The sequence below is a fragment of the Anabrus simplex genome, chromosome 1 (genome assembly GCF_040414725.1).
Source record: "Anabrus simplex isolate iqAnaSimp1 chromosome 1, ASM4041472v1, whole genome shotgun sequence".
NCBI classification, from domain to species: domain Eukaryota; kingdom Metazoa; phylum Arthropoda; class Insecta; order Orthoptera; family Tettigoniidae; genus Anabrus; species Anabrus simplex.
In genome coordinates this window covers 460,399,556-460,420,933 of record NC_090265.1, presented here as the reverse complement: position 1 = coordinate 460,420,933, position 21,378 = coordinate 460,399,556, and the positions used below count along the sequence as shown (strand labels likewise).

Sequence of the window (21,378 nt, the reverse complement as noted above, 5' to 3'; positions counted from 1 at the left end):
ATTTTAAGCATTAATATGAATAGTTAATATTAATAATATTAATTTATTATTATACTGCTGTTTAATTCATACAGCTTGCGTGCTCATTAAAAGTCCTTGATTCACTCGGTTAAAAATAAATCATGTATGCTTTTCGTCAGACCAAAAGGGCAAGAGTTTAATGTGATCGAGTAATAATATATTGCCGTATCCTTACTATGTATACTAATATTTGAGCTAAAGTTATTTATGATTATGGTTCTAAGAATCAACACTTGTATTTGGCTGTAACAAAAAATTTATTTACAATATGGGTTTTCTCTTATAACACAATTTAGCGCATTACATCAAGATAAAATCCAACAAAAACTTAGGTTTCGTTTCTAATGCAGAAAGCAAGAAAGCTGAAAGCACACAAACACATTAGGGGTATTTTGTGTTAAATTATATTCCAAATGAAGAAATGAAGCGAACTTATTACTACAGGTAAATTAGAGCATAATGTACCTACATAAGGATTTTTGGTTATTGGTAGTTTAACTTCGCTTTTCGATGATAATGGAACAGGACTGGCAAGGAAGTAGCCGTGGTCTTAATTAACGTAAAGCCCATCATTTGTCCGGTGTGAAAATGCGATACCACGAAAACACCGTTTTAAGGGCTATCGATAGTGGAGTTTGAACCCATCATCTCCCAGATGCAGGCTTACAGCTACTGCGACCCGCAATACGCTGCCATCTCCCTCGGTGAGGGCATTTATTTGTGATACGACTAATATCACTAGCATAAGCAAAGAGGTATGCATAGTAACATCATCCAGCTCCACTTACGTCAAAACAATCGCTTTTGACATCACTCAGGAAGTTTGAAAGTTATTCTGTCAGGTAGATTATGCATATGACGTTTTACTTTCTATGTGACTACGTAAGCTTTAAATTTGCATAGAAAGCAGTATACGAGTAATATTCATATTCGTTCCGCAAGAACTATTGAAAGAACAATACAATTAATAATCTTTCTTTTAGATTTCGAATTTTATATTGAAAGACTTCTCTCTCTCTCTCTCTCTCTCTCTCTCTCTCTCTCTCTCTCTCTCTCTCTCTCTCTCTCTCTCTCTCTCTCTCTCTCTCTCTCTCTCTCACACACACACACACACACACACACACACACACACACACACACACACACACACACACACTACAAATACGTTACAAGTTCTAAAACACCTATCGCAATGCAGTTTCGAATACATAATTATGGAAACTACTATAATTCTGTACAAACTCTATATACTATCTTCATGCTACACTTCCCAAATAGTATAGGCTATTTACGTTGATTGATTGATTGATTGATTGATTGATTGATTGATTGATTGATTGATTGATTGATTGATTGATTGATTGATTGATTGATTGATTGATTGATTGATTGATTGATTGATTGATTGATTGATTGATTGATTGATTGATTGATTGATTGATTGATTGATTGATTGATTGATTGATTGATTGATTGATTGATTGATTGATTGATTGATTGATTGATTGCAGTAATGTAATGATAAAGTTATCATAATTACCCAACAACAGCAACAAACAAACAAACGAACAACAAGAGTGCAACAAGCAAACCCATGGAAAGAAAATATTACAAGAATTACTACTACTTTAACATTCTAAATCCAGCATCATAATATACAAAATGAGCTCAAGGGACCCTAGAAATAAGTCGAAGAAAGAGGAAACGAATAATAATAATAATAATAATAATAATAATAATAATAATAATAAAACAAGTTATTATATGTTTGTATGTCCGACTCCATGGCATAATGGCCAGCGTGGAGATCTTCGGTTTCAAGGGTCTCGGATTCGATTCCCGGTCGGGGAAGTAATTTTAACAGTGGCTAATTAATTCTCCTGGTTCGGGGACTGGGTGTTTGTCCCAACTCACTCGTCTTCATATTCAGACAATGCGATACACTAACAACCACCATAGAAATACGAAATAATGAATAGATCCGTTCACATAGGGTTGCGTCAGGAAGGGCATCCGGCCGTAAAACAGGGCGACACAGTTCGTACCCGTGACCCCACGGTGTGGGAAAATCGGTAGTAGAAGACTGTATGTATGTAGACCTATTTTTATTTTCTCCCGCACAGAGGACAACACGGAAAATCTAAATTATGCATTTGGAAACGTACGGTATCTACTTGCGTATGATGCCACTAGATAGTGTATGTAAACAACAGTGTAGGTCTAAGCATGCCCCCAAGTTCAGTGTGTGAGTGACAGCGTCACGAAATGGAAGTCAACAAGCAGGAGCAACGATCGTATATTAAAATAGCAGTTCTTCGCTGTAGAAATGCCCGCCAATGCCATGCAGAGCTGCGGGAAGCATTAGGTGTGCATGCCATGCCCTATAGAACAGTGGCGAGGTGGGTTATGGTAATCCTGCCATACGATGTTCAAGGTATTCTTATGTGTCATCCAATGCGTAAGGGGCACACTCTCAATGCAGTTTATTTCAATTCCTTTTTGTTGTACCGATTGCGCCGTGCAGTGCGAACCAATCCTTTGGACAACGCCATAATCTTACACAGCAGCCATCGTTCAGCGTCGCTTACAACGGTGGGGATTGGTGGTTCTTTCACACCCGCCTTATTCGCCTGATCTGAGCCCGTGTGACTGTGATCTAATGCCAAAGTCAAGAAACCATTACGTGGACAACGGTTTGCTGACAAGGAGGACATCGTAACAGCATTTCGGAGAGAGGTGTCACACGTTAGCGATACACATGCAGCGAATGGTATTCAGCGCCTGCCCCACCGCTGGCAACGCACAGTGGAAACCTTGGGTGATTATTCCGAAGGTCTGCAACCAATGGAGACCTGTCCTTTGTACGTAGTCTTGTATATTTGCTGTCTATACCATAATAAAACAATGTTTACCGATGGCCTGTGTTCTGTCACTTTCCTTCGAGAATCTCCTGAAGTCAGAATTTGTCTTCAGGCACTGTGCATAAGTACATGCCCTATATTTCCAAATGCATATCTTAGATTGTCCGTGTTATCTCCTGTTCGCGAGAAAAAAAAAAAGGTGCCATGACTTAAGACTCGACCCTCGTATGTATGTGGGTTAGTTGCACATCTCCTAAACCTCAGAGCCGATATTTATAAAACCTGGTATACATATTTATACTTAGAATAAAATTAAGTTCTAGAGTCTGTCTGTCTGTCTGTCTGTGAGAGCTAATCTCAAGAACCAGTGGATGGATTTCGATGCGGTTTCTACCATTCTATTAAGCATTTTTTTGAGAAAGATTTATATATGTAAACGTTCATCTATGACCAAAGAAAGCCGAACAGTAAATATTTCAGTGAAGCAAGTCGAAGGAAAAACGGCCATTCGTAAGCCTTTTCTAGCTTACGCCGGCTAAACCGTTAATGATACATCTATACTATGAGCGTAAGAATTGTTCAGCATAAAAAAGTTCTATAAAAAAAAGTCCGTGACAGGATATATCTAACACATAGGCCACTATAAGTGTTTCTATGTTACAGTATCGATTTCAATGAAGCATGTCGAAGAAAACACGGTCGTACATCAAATCTATGTCGCGACGCGTAAATACATACAGTTATCACTTACTTTTACTATCTGTTACAAAGGATCAGCTACCTCTCGGACAATCCGGGCTGCCACAAGCACAAGGCTAATTAACGCGAAACAAAATAATCTAAAACAAAAAATTAAACACACAACAAAAACTCTACAAAGTAGTTTGTCAAATATCAATCAACGTCACAATAAAGAAATCTACAAAAATTCACTTTACAAATAATTAACAAACCCTCAAAGTAAACATTCAATAAAGTACTCAAGCAGCGCCGGTTAATACAGTTAATAATAATAATAATAATAATAATAATAATAATAATAATAATAATAATAATCAAAGCGAAATTGCATCCGGGAGATAGTAGGTTCGAATCCCACTATCGGCAGCCCTGAAGATGGTTTTCCGTGGTTTCCCATTTTCACACCAGGCAAATGCTGGGGCTGTACCTTAATTAAGGCCACGGCCGCTTCCTTCCAACTCCTAGGCCTTTCCCATCCCATCGTCGCCATAAGACCTATCTGTGTCGGTGCGACGTAAAGCAACTAGCAAAAAAAAAAAAAATCAAAGCGAAAAAGCAAAGTCATCTCCTTACAGGCCATGAAGGCCCTTGGAGGGGTGGAAGGTAAAGGCTTCCACCATTCGTAACCTCGGCACGTGATGGGGTGGAGTGGTTAGCTCTACGCCCAACCGCCTTTCCCCCCAGGAATTAACGTGGTACTCATTTTTGGTGTAGGCTGAGTGAACCTCAGCGCCATTTGCACCACCGGAAGAAGTGGAAATCTCGTTTCTTAAATTTTACGACTTCCTGACAGGGATTCGAACCCACGTCCTTCCGAGCGAACCGAGCACGCCTTTACCGCCTCGGCCATCCATCCATAATAATAATAATAATAATAATAATAATAATAATAATAATAATAATAATGAAACATATAATCTGATCAACTGCGTCGTTGAAGTGGGTGGGAATAAATATTTTACCTCGAAGAATTGAGAATTCGACTTTTAAAAAAAGAGATAGGAAGGTAAAACATCCCATGTTCTCAGATCGTAGTTGTGTTGAAACATCGCATCTCGTGAAATCTCTGGAATTAATCAACATTAGACGTGGTAACCATTTCAATGGTTACTCTACATGCTGGTGGTTAGATGGGAAGCGAAAAGGAATTGCTCGCCGTACAGCAAGTAAACTTCGGCTGAGCGAGTCCTCTATCATCGGCACCGTGACGTAGCTGGGCACACTGACCAGGCCGCCAAATCCAAGTCTGGATAAGGCTGTTGTTAGATCACAGTTAGTACAATATTTTGATAGACTGTTGGTCATGATCGATAATGCGTCACGTCTTTATGGCCTTACACTGTGGTAGTGGGTTCAAGTCCCGTTTGGGGGGGGGGGCGATGACCTTAGATGTTAGGTCCCTTTAAACAACAAGCATCATCTTCATCATCGAGTCCCGTTGGCGGGAGAATGTTTCACAATCGGAATGTTAGCCGGAAAGGTAGGGTAAATGGATATGCGTATTTTAATCACTTGATTACGTAAACCAAAAGCTTGGATTCAATTCCAAACCTCTCCACAGTGTTCATATGGATGGCATATGCCGCTGTTGATTCGTCCATCGGATGGTGACGTTAGGCTTTGAGGTGACCTCTTTGTGTTTTCGACAGGAGTAGGCTATGTGCCGACACCGGGTTTCACCCTCCCCGTAACTCATTATCATTGCTCGATTGCTGCAGTTGCTTAAGAGCGGCCAGTATTCGAGAGATATTGGGTTCCAACCCCACTGTCGGCAGCCCTGAAGATGGTTTTCAATGGTTTCCCATTTTCACACCAGTTAAATGCTTGGGCTGTACCTTAACATTTTTTTGCTAGTGGCTTTACATCGCACCGACACAGATAGGTCTTATGGCGATGATAAGATAGGAAAGGCCTCGGAGGTGGAAGGAAGCTGTCGTTGCCTTAATAAATTAAGGTACAGCCCCAGCATTTGCCTGGTGTGTGAAAATGGAAAACTACCGGGCGAGTTGGCCGTGCGCGTAGAGGCGCGCGGCTGTGAGCTTGCATCCGGGAGATAGTAGGTTCGAATCCCACTATCGGCAGCCCTGAAAATGGTTTTCCGTGGTTTCCCATTTTCACACCAGGCAAATGCTGGGGCTGTACCTTAATTAAGGCCACGGCCGCTTCCTTCCAACTCCTAGGCCTTTCCTATCCCATCGTCGCCATAAGACCTATCTGTGTCGGTGCGACGTAAAGCCCCTAGCAAAAAAAATGGAAAACTACGGAAAACCATCTTCAGGGCTGCCGACAGCGGGATTCGAACCTACTATCTCCCGGATGCAAGTTCACAGCCGCACGCCCCTAACCGCGTGGCCAACTCGCCCGGTGTGTACCTTAATTAAGGCTACTACCGCTTCTTTCCCATCCCTAGCACTTTCCTCCCCCATAGTCGCCATAAGACCTGTCCGTGTCGGTACGACGTAAAGTAACTTGTAAAAAAAAAAAAAAAAAAAAAAAAAGACCTTAGATGACAGAACTTTCTGGTCAGAGTTCTAATCTTAAATATTACCCCATAGTGGTTTTTCTAGGCGCAACGACAATATGGATTAGCATCACTGAGAAATAGTCCGACTCGTTGGCTAAACAGTCAGCGTACTGGCCTTCGGTTCAGAGGGTCCCGGGTTTGATTCCCTGCCGGGTCGAGGATGTTAACCTTAATTGGTTAATTCCTACGGCACGGGGGCTGGGTTTATGTGTTGTCTTCATCATAATTTCATCCTCATCATGACGCGCAGGTCGCCTACGGGTGTCAAACAGCAATATCTGCACCTGGCGAGCCGAACCCGTCCTGGGATATCCCAGCACTAAAAACCATACGACATTTCATCACTGAGAAATAACAATACATTGTTATATACCCGTTCTGGCCACAAGAATTGTTAACGAGTCACTGAAATAGTTTGCAATAGTGCACTGGAATGATTTATTCGGTCAAGTATTTGTAATCTGCTACCTGCTTTCATAACACTATGTGTAGCACTACGCATGCACTTTCCTGATGCATCTGCCCTTTCATCAATAGAAATTCCTATATTTTCTTGCTTGTTCATCCCGAATATTACAAATTACATCTAGAAAATACTGTGAAAGTTTAGTACAATGTAGGTTGGTTCGGCACACTTCCGTTTGTGTAGTTTTAAAAAATCCCGAAACTGCACATTATTTAATTTCCACAATGGAATGTCAGAACTCACTAATGTTAAACATAAGTCTTTTAAAAAATCGACCCGATTTTTCACCTGCACCGCTTGTAATTATTTGTTGATACGACTTAGATTTATTCTTAACCCTCTCCTTATAACATGTTGTATTAATATGCTGCACCATATCATACTTTACTTACAAAAGCAATCTTTTCACACACCAAGCAATATAAGACTTTGTTTTCCTCACTCAAAATATTTCTACTTAACTTGTTTACGTATTTGCGTAACAATGCCGGTTGAGAGATGGCATTCCTTAACTTAATTGCAGCATCGATCACACACACCTTTCTAAACCAACGAGTTATGCACAACTAACACATTGCAGACCTGCAGCTGTGAGCTAACAGCTCGGAACTCGGGGATTCACCAAACACTTAACAACATACCGATACCCGCCATTGGACTACTGCATCACAAAAGAGGCTCGGCGGGGTACCTCCTAATTTTAATTACGCGGTATTATTTTACAACATATTGGGACTTCCCCCTTTGACACTCACGCCTCTTTTTAAAACATTCGACTGAAAACGCATTTCTATTAACCGATAGAAAAAAAGGAATTCGCTGAAATATACTTTTATAACATTTTAGGCTTGGGAAACATATATTATTCCATTCAAAATAATGAAAAAGCAACCAAAACCACTTTCCTACAGAATAACTATTTATAAGCACACTCGTACCTGGTTAAAACTGCACATAAAGGTGTCTTACGAAGTGTCTTAATAACAACCAGTTGCTGTACCCATGCTTCGCTACGTCGCTCTACATTGTACACAGAATTCTAGGTGAAGTAGTGAACCCGGTGTAAGCAAGTTTTTATTAAACTGCATAGCTCTTAGCGTTACGCCAGAAACACGACGGGGAAGTCGCCATGTGAAGACTTGCATCCGGGAGATAGTGGATTCGAACCCCACTGTCGACAACCCTTAAGATGGCTTTCCGTAGTTTCCCATTTTCACATCGGGAAAATGCTGGAGCTGTACCTTAATTAAGGCGACGGCCGCTTCCTTCCAACGCCTAGACCTTTCTTATCCCATCGTCGCAGTAAGATCTATCTGTGTTGGTGCGACGTTAAGCGGTGTCGTCCTGGTTGCGAACAATCCAGATTGCGAACAAGTGGGAAATACCAAGTCGCCCAGCGCGCTTAACTAGAAATGTTGACTTGGATATGAACAAAATTCTAATTTGACGGGCTGCAGAAAAATTAACCCTCAGATGGTACACCAAGTTCTGGTACACACAATTGGAATACTGGGTACTAAAAAAAAAAAGTTAAAAGCATGTAAGAAAAACCCCACTTGTTTCCAAATAAACTATTTCACTTATGTATTATTTTGAATAATAATAATAATAATAATAATAATAATAATAATAATAATAATAATAATAATAATAATAATAATCAATATTCTAAAGGCTAATAATGCCTTGTCGATGCAACCACTCACTTCTTTCATTAGCATAATAATACCGGGCCAGTTGGCCGTGCGGTTAGGGACCCGCGGCTGTGAGCTTGCATCCGGGAGAGTGTGTTTGAATCCCACTGTCGACAGCACTGAAGATGGTTTTCCGTGGTTTCCCATTTTCACACCAGGCAAATGCTGGGGCTGTACCTTAATTAAGTCCACGGCCGCTCCCTTCCAACTCCTAGGCCTTTCCTATCCCATCGTCTCCATGAGACCTATCTGTGTCGGTGCGACGTAAAGCCACTAGCATAATAATAATAATAATAATAATAATAATAATAATAATAATAATAATAATAATAATAATAATAATAATAATAATAAATATACAATTCTCACTAATCCACCATAAACAACTACCCCTCTAGTTATGTTACACAATATAGAAGATAATCTTCTAAATGGTAAGATTACCTCAAGCTAAATTATTTAACATTTTCAATAAAACATATTTTTTTAAATATGGTTAGGTTATCTAAAACATCCCAATGTACCAGTTAATGTTAATACTACTAGAACAAAAGTTACATATGAGACTGTTTTGTAAGTTGTATCTGTTTTATGTATCTGTTCGCAATCTGGACAGGGTATATTTAGTTGTTCGGAATCTGGACGGTTTTTGCCCTGTTCGCAATCTGGACTGTTTGCAATCAAGACACAACCCGTTAAGCAACTTGTAAAGACAAATCTGAAGACTGGGTTAGGGGGTTCTCATTGTAATGGTAGGCCTTCTTGCCTACCATCAGTCACAATCAAGTTGGGGAGTATTTATTATAATGCCAAACACTCACTCCCCACCTTCCTTTCTACATCCTCAGTGGTCTTCCCAACTGAAATCAACATGGGTCATTACAATGACGTCAAGAGGAATGTCGCGATTAAAAGCAATACTACCATATGGAACACTCGATCAAAAGAAAAACCACGCCATTTCCCCACTTTTAACGAACAGTACTATGCTGCCGACCTAGCAGTCCAAAGTTCCCGAACTGGAATGACCAGGCCGCAGACAGCCATTAAGTGTGCACTCTGCTCATTCGAATCAGCGCTTCAGAGTAGAGAAAATGTATGAACCAGAGCAATGGCATGCTAAAGAAGAAAGTTATCTAACTGTCCAATTGCTTCCCGTCAATATTCAGGCAGGCTGTAATGCTTGGTACGCAGCAGTAATCCCATCTATCGTAAATGAGTGGCAGCAGAAGAGACAACAAACAATGGTCAATGTAATGTTATTGTTGGTCAATTTTATGATTTTTCGATATTATAGGCCTTCACATGTAGTTTTCTTCCGACTCTGAAATACCACTCTTATCATAGTCGGTACGGTTAAACTGAATAAAACATAAATGACCGGAAATGTTATTCTCCGTAACCTTTTTTACGTAGTACTTTTCAATCAATTCAATCAATCAATCAATCAATACTGATCTGCATTTAGGGCAGTCGCCCAGGTGGCAGATTCCCTATCTGTTGCTTTCCAAGCCTTTTCCTAAATGATTTCAAAGAAATTGGAAATTTATTGAACATCTCCCTTGGTAAGTTATTCCAGTCCCAAACTCCCCTTCCTATAAATGAATATTCGCCCCAGTTTGTCCTCTTGAATTCCAAATTTATCTTCATATTGTGATCTTTCCTACTTTTATAAACGCCATTCAAACTTATTCGTCTCCTAATGTCATTCCACGCCATCTCTCCGCTGACAGCTCGGAACATACCACTTAGTCGAGCAGCTCTTCTTCTTTCTCTCAATTCTTCCCAACCCAAACATTGCAACATTTTTGTAACGCTACTCTTTTGTCGGAAATCACCCAGAACAAATCGAGCTGCTTTTCTTTGGATTTTTTCCAGTTCTTGAATCAGGTAATCCTGGTGAAGGTCCCATACACTGGAACCATACTCTAGTTGGGGTCTTACCAGAGACTTATATGCACTCTCCTTTACATCCTTACTACAACCCCTAAACACCCTCATAACCATGTGCAGAGATCTGTACCCTTTATTTACAATCCCATTTATGTGATTACCCCAATGAAGATCTTTCCTTATATTAACACCTAGATACTTACAATGATCCCCAAAAGGAACTTTCACCCCATCAACGCAGTAATTAAAACTGAGAGGACTTTTCCTATTTGTGAAACTCACAACCTAACTTTTAACCCCGTTTATCAACATACCATTGCCTGCTGTCCATCTCACAACATTTTCGAGGTCACGTTGCAGTTGCTCACAATCTTGTAAATTATTTATCACTCTATAGAGAATAACATCATCCGCAAAAAGCCTTACCTCCGATTCCACTCCTTTACTCATATCATTTATATATATAAGAAAACATAAAGGTCCGATAATACTGCCTTGAGGAATTCCCCTCTTAATTATTACAGGGTCAGATAAAGCTTCGCCTACTCTAATTCTCTGAGATCTATTTTCTAGAAATATAGCAACCCATTCAGTCACTCTTTTGTCTAGTCCAATTGCACTCATTTTTGCCAGTAGTCTCCCATGATCCACCCTATCAAATGCTTTAGACAGGTCAATCGCGATACAGTCCATTTGACCTCCAGAATCCAAGATATCTGCTATATCTTGCTGGAATCCTACAAGTTGAGCTTCAGTGGAATAACCTTTCCTAAAACCGAATTGCCTTCTATCGAACCAGTTATTAATTTCACAAACATGTCTAATATAATCAGAAAGAATGCCTTCCAAAAGCTTACATACAATGCACGTCAAACTTACTGACCTGTAATTTTCAGCTTTATGTCTATCACCCTTTCCTTTATACACAGGGGCTACTCTAGCAACTCTCCATTCATCTGGTATAGCTCTTCCGACCAAACAATAATCAAATAAGTACTTCAGATATGGTACTATATCCCAACCCATTGTCTTTAGTATATCCCCAGAAATCTGATCAATTCCAGCCGCTTTTCTAGTTTTCAACTTTTGTATCTTATTGTAAATGTCATTGTTATCATATGTAAATTTTATTACTTCTTTGGCCTTAGTCTCCTCCTCTATCTCGACATTATCCTTGTAACCAACATCTTTACATACTGCTGACTGAATACTTCTGCCTTTTGAAGATCCTCACATACACACTCCCCTTGTTCAATAATTATTCCTGGAATGTCCTTCTTGGAACCTGTTTCTGCCTTAAAATACCTGTACATACCCTTCCATTTTTCACTAAAATTCGTATGACTGCCAATTATGCTTTCCATCATGTTATCCTTAGCTGCCTTCTTTGCTCGATTCTATTTTCTAGTAAGTTCCTTCAATTTCTCCTTACTTCCACAGCCATTTCTAACTGTATTTCTTTCCAGTCTGCACCTCCTTCTTAGTCTCTTTATTTCTCTATTATAATAAGGTGGGTCTTTACCATTCCTTACCACCCTTAATGGTACAAACCTGTTTTCGCATTCCTCAGCAATTTCTTTAAACCCATCCCAGAGTCCGTTTACATTTTTATTTACCGTTTTCCACCGATTATAGTTACTTTTTAGAAACTGCCTCATGCCTGCTTTATCAGCCATATGGTACTGCCTAACAGTCCTACTTTTAAGACCTTCCTTTCTATCACATTTATTTTTAACTACCACAAAAACAGCTTCATGATCACTAATACCATCTATTACTTCAGTTTCCCTATAGAGCTCATCTGGTTTTATCAGCACGACATCCAGGATATTTTTCCCTCTGGTTGGTTCCATCACTTTCTGAATCAGCTGTCCTTCCCATATTAACTTATTTGCCATTTGTTGGCCATGCTTCCTGTCGTTCGCATTTCCTTCCCAATTGACATCTGGCAAATTCAGATCTCCCGCTACAATCACATTTCTTTCCATGTCGTTTCCCACACAGCTGACTATCCTATCAAATAATTCCGAATCCGCGTCAGTGCTACCCTTTCCCGACCTGTACACTCCAAATATATCAAGTTGCCTATTATCTTTAGAAATGAGCCTTACACCTAGAATTTCATGTATCTCATCTTTAACTTTTTCGTAGCTTACAAATTCTTCTTTCACCAGAATGAACACTCCCCCTCCCACCCTTCCTATCCTATCTCTACGATACACACTCCAGTGCCTTGAGAAAATTTCTGCATCCATTATATCATTTCTCAGCCATGATTCAACTCCTATTACAATATCTGTTAAATATATATCTATTAAATTACTTAATTCTAGTCCTTTCCTTACAATACTTCTACAGTTCAACACTAACAATTTTATGTCATCCCTACTTGATTTCCAGTTCCCTGTTCCCTTATCACCGCTCCCTAGGCCATCCCGTTTCCCAGAATGTACCTCCCTATTACCCTTCCAAACAAATTTCCTAACTTATACGTACCACTGCGGTTTAAATGAAGGCCATCTGAGCGCAGATCCCTATCTCCTACCCACCCATTAGGATCTAGAAATAACACTCCCAGTAGGACCAATAACACAGGAATTTAAAAATTAAATTTTAGACTTCCCCTAAACTACCATTTCGTCCAGGGTAAATTAAATTATAGCCTAAACTGTATGTTCTTATTCTCCAACTCTACATACCGATTTTCATTAAATTCTGTTTACCCATTTTCTCGTGGTTCGGCGTTGATTTGGATTTAGCAACAAAAATCGAAATTCATGAATATCTCTGTTATTATAGCCGGTACGGTAAAAATGTATAAACCAGGCAAATGCTGGTCCTGTACCTTAATTAAGGCCACGGCCGCTTCTTTCCAACTCCTAGGCCTTTCCTATCCCATCGTCGCCATTAGACCTATCTGTGTCGGTGCGACGTAAAACCACTAGCAAAAAAAAATGTATAAGTCATAAATGATCGGAATTTTAATTCTATATTAATTTAGTTATATACAGTAGTATTTATCGATAGGACCACTAATAATATGGCTCCAAGGCTAAATGGTTAGCGTGCTGGCGTTTGGTCACGGGGGTTCCGGGTTCGATTCCCAGCAGGGTCGGGAATTTTAACCATGATTGGTTAATTTCGCTGGCACGGGGGCTGGGTGTATGTGTCGTCTCCATCATCATTTCATCCTCATCACGACGCGCAGGTCACCTACGGACGCCAATTCAAAAGACCTGGACCTGGCGAGCCGAACTTGTCCTCGGACACTCCTGGCACTAAAAGCCATACGCCATTTCCATTTCAACATAAATATTTGAGAATTACATTTTAGGCTCTCGCCGAAACTACCATTTCACTCCGCATTAATAGAATGATTTACAGCCTAGGTTTTAGTGGCTCATTCGCCGAGTTTACATACCGATTGTAATTACATTGTCTTCAGCCATTTTCTAGTGATGCCGTACGTACATACATACATACAGACAGACAGACAGACAGAAGTGAAGGAAAACTAAAAGGTGCATTTCCTTGTTTCTGTGGACACGTCCGATACAAACATACCATTTTTTAAAATTCTGAGCAATGTACAGACAAACTCTTATTTTATATATATATATATATATATATATATATATATATATATATATAATAATATGTTATTGTTTAGTACGTCCCAATAACTACTTTGACAGTTTTCGGAGACGCCATGGTGCTGAAATTTTGTTCCGCAGGAATTATTTTACGTGTTAATAAATCTACCGACACGAGGCTGACGTATTTGAGCACCTTCAAATACCACCGGACTGAGCCAGGATCGAACCTGCCAAGTTGGGGTCAGAAGGCCAAGTGTCTTAACATTAGAAGTGTAAAATAAAATGTAATTTGCTCAGAAATCCTGTCTCTTATCGTCGCACAACCAGACGCACAGGTCGCCAATGGGCGTCAGTTAGAAAGACTTGCACCAGACCTTTGCGGAGGTCGCACGGCATCACATCAACGTCAGGACTATACGTCAGAAAGTTTCAATCAAAGCAGGTAGGTTCAAAAAGATTAACAGGAGGATCTGCCAAAAGTGAAAGGAAGCAATGCGGATCTCACTTTACGAACACCTATAACCCACTAGTTGCAACATTCTACAAGGTTAGGAAATCTAATAGAACATAGAAGCATAGTCAACATTGTTGAAAATTATGATCACCCGAACACTTGCATCCAGAATTTATTAGTGACAAACAAGGGGTTAGGACCTGGATAACTTGATTTAGGATGTTTTGTTTTGGTCATCTTCTTCGGGGTTTCTAGCGACCTTCATGTTGAAAACTTGGGGACAGAATAACCTTGTAGATATTCCTCACTTCTCCTCCGTCATAAAACATAGCCATTCATCCACTTCTCAATACAGCGATAAAACTCGTGTTGAGCTATGTAAACACACACTAAGCATTCCATCTTTAAGTATCCCCTCCATCCTGTCCTTGTGTCTTGGAATGTTAACTTCTGAGCATTTTGATTGTGGCATAAATCAGTAACTGAAGCTAGAGCTAAATTCTAAAATTCATTCAGCTATGTAATTCAACAGCCTCCAGTTCGTGCATTGTGCTATCCCTAATTAACCAACAAAATATTTATTTAAGGTAAGGAGATCGTTACGGTACTTGAATCCATTCCGCTTTTACAAAAGAGTGTGTAAAAATATCGCTGTTGCTTTATGTTCACGTTAACGATATATTGTTATTAGCCCCATCAATCAATCTACTTTCTTCTTTCTCAGTTGGGGGGGGGGGGGAGCGTGATTGTCTGGTGACATCTTCACTGGCTCCTCATCTAGGTGGCCACGGTTCGAATCCTATCCGATGAATGTGGGAAATTTTGAAATTAAACCTAGCGTCCCTGTAGTTCGGAGGCGCTTTGCCTGTGTTGACGATGACCACAGTATCGCAAAACTACATAGGTCTATATCTTCCTCAATTACGCCGTTTCGGGGTGGATTTTACGCTAACAATACCAGGGAGCAATCCTGTAAGTGTACGATATTCTACCAGGGCAATGGAGAGCACTGGATTAGCTCCATATTTTCATTGTCCATGTTATAACACAGTACTTATAATATTAAGGATATAGAGAACTAATTCATGAACGCCCCTGAGTGCAACTCTGTAGTTCTCAAATGCTATGTATTGATAGAGGTATGTGTTTAACGTACCTTCAATTACTTAGGAGACGACGGAGTGTTTAAACTTTATATCGGAAAGAGGTGTTTTAATGCGGTAGCGATCCTACTTAAACAAGCCTATAGAATGTAAACACTCCTGAATGTCATCTGACTGATCCGGAATGAAATGTCTCAACCTTGTGCACAGAAGAGAAGTGTTTAACTGGAGTGCAGGCATAGTAATAATAATATAATGTTATTTGCTTTACGTCCGACCAACTACTTTTACGGTCTTCGGAGACGCCGAAGTGCCGGAATTTAGTCCCGCAGGAGTTCTTTTACGTGCCAGTAAATCTACCGACACGAGGCTGTCGTATTTGAGCACCTTCAAATACCACCGGACTGAGCCAGGATCGATCCTGCCAAGTTGGGGTTAGAAGGCCAGCGCCTTAACCGTCTGAGCCACTCAGCCCGGCAGCAGGCATAGTCGCCGATGGTGAGTCGATGCAAACAAAAGCAGGGTCACCTGCCTGCTGCGGGGAGTGGGGTTGTAGGAACAGCGTATACCCTTCCCTGCTCAGTGATAGATAACGTTTTCCGTAAATAGCATGTCTCAAATGTGAGCATTCGCAAGTCAATTGTTGGTATTTACATATTCGAATTACGAGTATACTTGGGCGCCGCGGTCCTAATACTTGTTTAACGCAGTTGGTAGGTGACAGCGGGGTGAGCGATGGGTACGTCAGTAGATTGAGTACAGTCACCACATGAGTCATGCATTACTGACAAGGAAAAAATGAACTTTAGAGAAGAATTTGTTAGTGCTACAATGCAAAAACAATAGGATGAATTCAGAAAGGAATGTGTGTTGATCATTCAAGGGCCAGCGACAGTCTATCGAAAGGAACCACTGTGTCACGAATGACTGATCGACTGAGTGAGTAGTCATAGATTTAATGCACTTCTCTAGCCTTTCCGATGACAGGGCACCGGACGTCAACAAGCAGTATAGTTCCTGGAATGACCGAGTGCAATCATTTTTTTTTTTTTTGAACACGTAAATACGTGACAGGTGCTGATGCTTTCAGAACGAATTACACATGCAATATCGTGCAAACTGGAGACCGTTTGGAGATGGGTAGAATGCATTGCTTTATTTTTCGTTACGGTGGTTTGAATAATATTGTTTATTATTTGATTAAAGCCATAGATAGGCAGACTTAAAATACAATTTCCTCTGTTTTATAACATAGTACGCAGCAAACAAACAATATTGACATTACAGGCATGTTCTGAACATCAAGATGCGTTATTATAACACGCAAGCTGACGACGGCCAAAATGCGTCGGTACAGCATGTATTCAGAATGTGCACCTTCACGTTCCTAAGTGAATCGTCTGACCGGAAAACGAATTATTTCAGCATGTTCCAAATTATGTGAGAGGATACAGTAATTTTTATGTCCTTGCGGCAACCTGTATTCATGAAAATGTTCGACAATCTACAGCAGAGCCATCCAAACAGCGCTCCCCGAGCGCTAGCGCTCTGGCCGCGCTCCAAGCCAGTGCTCCGAGCGCTTTGGGGGAAGGTACTTTCGGTAGTGGTGGGAGTAGCTTGGCTGGCTGAGCGAGCATCCGATCCATCAGTCGCTAGTCTAGTCCAGTGCGCTTAGTTGACAGAGTGTAACTAAATCAGTTTCACAGCTGTCATAAAATGGCGTACGGCTTTTAGTGCCGGTAGTGTCCGAGGACAAGTTCGGCTCGCCAGATGCAGGTCTTTCGATTTATCGCCCGTAATCGACCTGCATGTCGTGATGAGGATGAAATGTTGATGAAGACGACACATACACCCAGTTCCCCTGCCAGCGAAATTAACCAATTATGGTTAAAATTCCCGACCCTGCCTGGAATCGAGCCCGGGACCCCTGTGACCAAAGGCCAGCACGCTAACTATTTAGCCATGGAGCCGGACGCAGCTGAACATCATGCAAGAAAAGGAGTGGTGAAGCAGCAGCCTTTAAAGCAGAATGGGAAATTTCATTTTTCTGTGCGTTTTATAAAGGGCATGCCAAATGTTTAGTGTGCCACCGAGATTTGGTGTGTTTAAAAAAAATCACAATTTGGAACGGCACTACAGTGGCAACCACAGGGATGATTATCGTGATTTGAGAGACGCCAGTCGCCAATTGAAGTTGGATGAATTGAAAGAAACCTTTTTTTTTTTAGGGGCTTTACGTCGCGCCGACACAGATAGGTCTTATGGCGACGAGAAAGAAACTTTCAAGCAGCACTATTCTATATGTATTGATTTTTTAATTTAAAAATGATTGTTTAAAAACGGGAATGAAGAAATGTTTGAATAATCTCAAGAACACTAAAATTGTGACTTGGCGTTGTTGTTTTTTTTGTTTTTTTTTGGACTGGAGATTGGGGAGAGTGAGGTTGGTGGACCCATTTTACGATTAAGCTACAAATGTTCGCTGTGAATTTCCAAAGCTGGGGAACCTTTCACGGAAGGGAATTTAATCAAGGAGTTCCTAATGCACGCGGCGGCATGTATTTGTCCCGTGGAGCTAGTTGCGATATTTGACAAAATCTCTCTTTCTCCTCAAACTGTAGTTCGCAGAATAGACAATATGGTCGTTGACGTGGAACAGCAATTAATGTAGAAGGCAGCAAATTTTGTATCATTTTCCATCGCCCTCGACGAATCAACCGACATTGCAGACACAGCTCAACTGGTTCTTTTCATTCGAGGGGTGGATGACGATCTTCGGGTCACCAAGGATTTCCTAGACTAGGTAGCTCTCAAAGACACCACTACCGCTTTCGAAATTTTCCAAGGTGTGGAGGGTGTTTTTGTGTCAATAGGATTAAAATGGGAGCGGTTGACGAGTGTAACAACAGATCGAGCTCCTGCTTTACGAGGCGCGCGGCTGTGAGCTTGCATCCGGGAGATAGTAGGTTCGAATCCCACTATCGGCAGCCCTGAAGATGGTTTTCCGTGGTTTCCCATTTTCACACTAGGCAAATGCTGGGGCTGTGCGTTAATTAAGGCCACGGCCGCTTCCTTCCAACTCCTAGGCCCATCGTCGCCATAAGACCTATCTGTGTCGGTGCGACGTAAAGCCTCTAGCAAGCAAGCTTTACGTGGTCTACGCTCGGAGTTCCTCAGCTATGTAAAAGTAAAATTGGCTGAGAGCGGTAGTATCCTAATGGCGGCGATTCATTGCTTGATACAGCAGGAGGCAATCTGTGCAAAAGTCGCCAAGCTTAATGACGTAATGAGACCAGTTATGCGAATGGTAAATTTTCTTCGCTCCCACGGATTCACGCACCGTCAGTTCAAAGAGTTCTTGGATGACATCGAAGCGGAGTATCCGGATATACCATATCATGCAGAAGTAAGATGGCTGAGCAAGACGAAGGTGCTTCATCGTGTTTCTTGCTTGCGGGGCGCAATAGATAGTCTACCTTTTGTGAGGTGAAAGGATAGCCCGAAGTTCTTTTGCGTGATCGTAAGTGGGTGGCAGACTTGGCATTTTTAAGTGACATTACTGCCCATCTGAATAGTTTGAACACTTCGCTTCAGGGCGAAAAGCACAATATCTGCGATTTTGTGGAAAGAATTCAAGCGTTCAAAAGAAAATTGATTTTGTGGGAAAACCAGATGCGTGCAAGGAACACAGGACATTTTCTATAGCTTGAAACAGTGAAAGAAAGTGTCGACTTTGATGAGTACTTGCAGGTAATTCGCCAATTACCGGGCGAGTTGGCCGTGCGCGTAGAGGCGCGCGGCTGTGAGCTTGCATCCGGGAGATAGTAGGTTCGAATCCCACTATCGGCAGCCCTGAAGATGGTTTTCCGTGGTTTCCCATTTTCACACCAGGCAAGTGCTGGGACTGTACCTTAGTTAAGGCCACGTCCGCTTCCTTCCAACTCCTAGGCCTTTCCCATCCCATCGTCGCCATAAGACCTATCTGTGTCGGTGCGACGTAAAGCCCCTAGCAAAAAAAAAAATCGCCAATTACAAGAAGAGTTTGAAAAGAGATTTTGAGAATTATCAGAACTCCAAGCGGTGTTAGATGTATTTGTTCGACCATTTTCTCTTAGAGCAGACAGTGCTCCACAATTGAGTTGATTGAACTACAGTGCAATGTTCGTCTTAAAGACCGCTTTCTAATGTCACGACGTTTAGAAGAATTTTAAACAGCGGCTTTCCGCAAGAAGAATATCAACTTGCATGTAAAGTTCTGTCAATGTTCGTCTCAACGTACATTTGTGAGCGTTTCTTTTCGGTTCTTAATCTTAACTAAAGTAACATCGTACAACGATGAGCGATAGAAACTTTCGCAATTGTTTAAGAATTGCTATGTCCAGAAATAGTGTACCCAATTTAAAGAAGATTATTTGCCCCGAAAGTAAAACTCGTAAAAACGACCGAGCAAAAGTCACTCAAGGTCTGTACTATCTGCTCATATTTGTAAAATTTTGTTGAATTTTCCTCTCATATATGCTCTCATTTCAGATTTGAATAAATCACATTATTATTTACATTTTTTTTGCAATCTGGTTTACATCGCATCGACACAGATGCGTCTTAAGGCGACGATGGGATAGGAAAGGGATAGGAGTGGGAAGGAAGCGTCCGTGGCCTTAATTGAGGCACAGCCTGGTGTGAAAAGGGGAAACCACAAAAAACCATCTTCAGGACTGCCGACAGTGGGGTACGAATATTCTTTATAGTCCGCACACTTTATGTTGGTGCATTTGTGTACGGTGGTGAGGAGTAAGGAGGGAGGTGTCCCGGTATCGATAGTGCTACCAACCAAAGGAAAATGAAATCTGAATTTAATCGAGAATATGATCGATCGATACTAAGTTTCTAAACCGTTATCATCTTAAGCCAACAACTATGTCACACACACATTATATAACATTATAAAACATTTCTCGATGCGAATCTTGTTCCTAGCATGAATTCTATACTTTGGCTTTGTTGTGTAAACAACAACAGTACTAGTACGTAAAGTGTACGCCAGATGTCGCACAACGATGCTTAAGCGATTCATAGTTTGTGTTTCAAAGTTTGCCAGTACGAATCTCGAAGATCGCTGAGGTCGACCGATTCAGCACTTGGGTGTAAATGCACCAACATAAAGTGTGCGGATAATACTTAGTACTTGATTTCGTTTCCTGCATATTCCATAATCAGAGTACCTTTCGATTTATATGTGCGGTATATTTGTGATGGCAAAACAGCCGTATCAATATGTCAACAAACCCACAAAAGCCGTCGGCCGCACGTCTGTACGTACCTATCTAGTCAGTGCCGTCCGAACATCGTCTGTCTTTCCCAGGTCTCCTCCCTGCCACACTGTAGTGGTGGTAGGGGAAGGAGCGCTAGTCTGACTGCCCAGTGCTCCCCGAGCGCGGGCGCGCTCTCGGAGCGCAATGACTGGATGGCCCTGATCTACAGGAAGGTTGTGAACAATGCGTAAGACGTGAGGTGCACATTTTGAACACATGCTGTATCGCCGCAGTTAGATACGTGTTGCTGACGTCACATTGCATCTTAAAATGACGTATTTTGCTGTTCACAGCATGTTTGTAATTTCAATCCTGTTGGTTTTGCCGCGTATTTTATTTAAGTTGAGAAACTCCGTAGATAAAATTTAAATGTAAATTATTTGTAAATATGTAACGTGGTTAATTTCCTAAACAATTATACTTCCATACAATATACGGACTATTAAATTAATATAAATCTACAAAATTTGAAGGACAGATTTGTAATTTATTCTCCATTGTTTAACATGAATTGTGAGTGTCGTGTCTTTGATGGTAAATCAATCTCCAAAATCAAAACCACAAAGTCATCTCACCATAAGGCCCTCTAACGAACCTGTTTACCCTTCGAACTCACGCACTGAGAAGACATCGACCTACCACCACTGACGATGCTTGTACGCTGTCGGTCGAATGATACGAGAACAACATTTAGGGCAAGATAAAACTACACA

At 41.0% G+C, this 21,378-nt stretch overlaps 1 protein-coding gene across 2 annotated transcripts in view; it reads left to right on the top strand.

The window, feature by feature from the left end:
• Positions 1-21,378, top strand: part of LOC136856948 (uncharacterized) — a 674,709-nt gene that overhangs the window by 527,539 nt on the left and 125,792 nt on the right. The window lies entirely within an intron of this gene.